The sequence below is a fragment of the Austrofundulus limnaeus genome, unplaced genomic scaffold (genome assembly GCF_001266775.1).
Source record: "Austrofundulus limnaeus strain Quisiro unplaced genomic scaffold, Austrofundulus_limnaeus-1.0 Scaffold613, whole genome shotgun sequence".
Classification (NCBI taxonomy): domain Eukaryota; kingdom Metazoa; phylum Chordata; class Actinopteri; order Cyprinodontiformes; family Rivulidae; genus Austrofundulus; species Austrofundulus limnaeus.
In genome coordinates this window covers 162,998-165,381 of record NW_013953015.1, presented here as the reverse complement: position 1 = coordinate 165,381, position 2,384 = coordinate 162,998, and positions in this window count along the sequence as shown.

The window sequence follows — 2,384 nt, the reverse complement described above, 5'->3', positions numbered from 1 at the left end:
GGTATAGTATTTAAATACTGTATATGCCTGAGAAATGCATAATATTGGCCCTTTAAAACTTGTCCAGTCGTTTCTGTTTCCATCTCTTTTGTATGTACATTAAAATAGTTTCAAAAGCTTTCACTTTTAAAACATCTAAACTTTGGTCAGGTTGAATATTGGTCTAAATAATTTAAAGCTGAAAACATCTCAAAGTGGTTACTTCTGATAGACAGCTACGAGCTAATATAATGTCCCTCAACTTTTAAAAAAGTAACCAGAGTTTTTTGTGAACTGAAAACATAAGTCCAGGCAGAATGAGCTGCGGAACAAATCAGAGCCAGGCCGGGGGCGGGGCAAATGACCACGCCCTTTATACCAAATAATAAAGCTCATGATGACATCATTTTATACAACATGCACATGCCTGCAACAGCACGGCTTACAAGCTTCAGCACAACAAAGCAACTATGTTATTGTGAAGTCCATCAAACGGACATGAAGTATAACAAACCAAGAAAACCATTAAAACACTCAGCTATAAAACAACAAATTGAAAACAGTTCAGCACCACAGAGAGTGGTCGTGTCATTTTGACAACAGCTTTATCTATTTCCACTCTGAACCTGTACCCTATCAGTAAGTAAAGTTCAGTAACACTGGCACAGCGGCCCACATGTTCACAAACACATCTTCAAAAAGGAGTACTTTAGGCCTAATCACCTGTTGAAGAGCATACAACGTCCATGATGCTCTGTGTTTTCTTTCATCTTATTCTCAACACGAGTCCTGTCGGTCTCTCCTGTCCCACTGTGCTCCTCAAATGTCATCTTGTATGGCCTGTCTGTAATTTAACCCCCAGGTTGCAGATATTCAGATGTTAACAGACCAATCTGCCAGATTCTTTTAAGTTTTACGGATTAAAAAAATGTTTCAAGTTTATTGTTTAAAAAAAAACAAGAGGGACCAGAGACACCTGGACAGGTCTCCAGTTNGATATGCTTTTGTAGATGTTATGGACAATTGCTAAATCATAAATACCTCGTAATTATTAGCATAATAAAGGGGCACCACCTGATAATTCAGGAAATTAATTTATAGATGTTAAATCAGTCTCAAATACTGAGTAGTGAATTCTACCATTTTCAAGAACGAAACCCAGTAAATTACGCACAGACGAACGAAAATTTCAAAATATATCCTGTATTAAGATGATCCAGAGATAACAATACAACAGATCATTTGGGCAGACAGAAACATTATCATCAAAGCCTTGAGGTTTAATCATAAGCATTAATGTCATTCCATAATGAACTCTAGCATCCTTCACTGAACCACTTAAGCTAGTCTACACTAACAAAAATTATAAGAAACTTAAAGGTTAATGAAAGGGATTGTTAATTCATCGATACAAGAGGGCACGTGAATTATGCATGAATTAAGCTCACCAAACTTTCCTTAATACCAACTTAATGACCCAGAAGCTTCACCACCACCTCAGCTGAGCAACCACCGTCAACAGATAACGTATGTCTGTCCTACCGCTTTGAAGAATGGTCCACTGTCCCTGGGTACCGGCAGGTCCAAGCGAGATTGAATACTGGTACCGCTCGGCTTCAGAGAGGTCCCCTCTGGGTACAGTTTGGACGTACCAGGAAGCGGCTTAGTTAGGCTCCAAGCTGGACACAAGGGGTCTTTCTTCTGGGCACTTGTTGAAAAAAAAAGAATTCTGATCGAGCTCGCTTCCTGCATGAATCCAGTCCCTCGTTATAACGAAGAATCAACAACTTTAAAGTTACAAAATAAAATAAAAATAAAATGAAAATAAAATTTTTCCCCTTTTGGGAAAATGGAGCTAATTCTTTCAACTGAATGCTTCTTCTTCCTCCATCATCTTCTGCTGCTCCTGCACAACTAACTATTTGCTGCTAAACTTGTTCCTATTGTCCTGACTCTGAAACTCATGATTGGCTAAGAATAGTCACATGACCTGACTTCCTCTTCACAGTCTGTCACTGAAATTGATTACAAACATACAGAAATAAGATTGCTTGTGAAGTGATTAACAGTACATTGTTTCAATATGATTGGATCACATAGAAGATACAATAATTCTTTTTCTTTTTTTACATCAGAATGAGAAATACAGAAAAACATACGTTCATGGTGTAATTATAAAACCCGTCTTTTGGTGGCGCTCTAAACCATAAATGAGACAGTATGTAAATGATTTGTTTGAAGCTCGTCTGGGTGTTATATATCAACAGGGGATCTGGCTTCAAAAAGGCTTTTTCTCTGCAGCAGACCCATACTGCCAGACACCATGTCTGCGAAGATCGTGGGTGTGTCCAAAACGGCAGGACGGGTCCTCCGAAGGACCCAGCCTTCCCCGTCGAGGTGGGCCG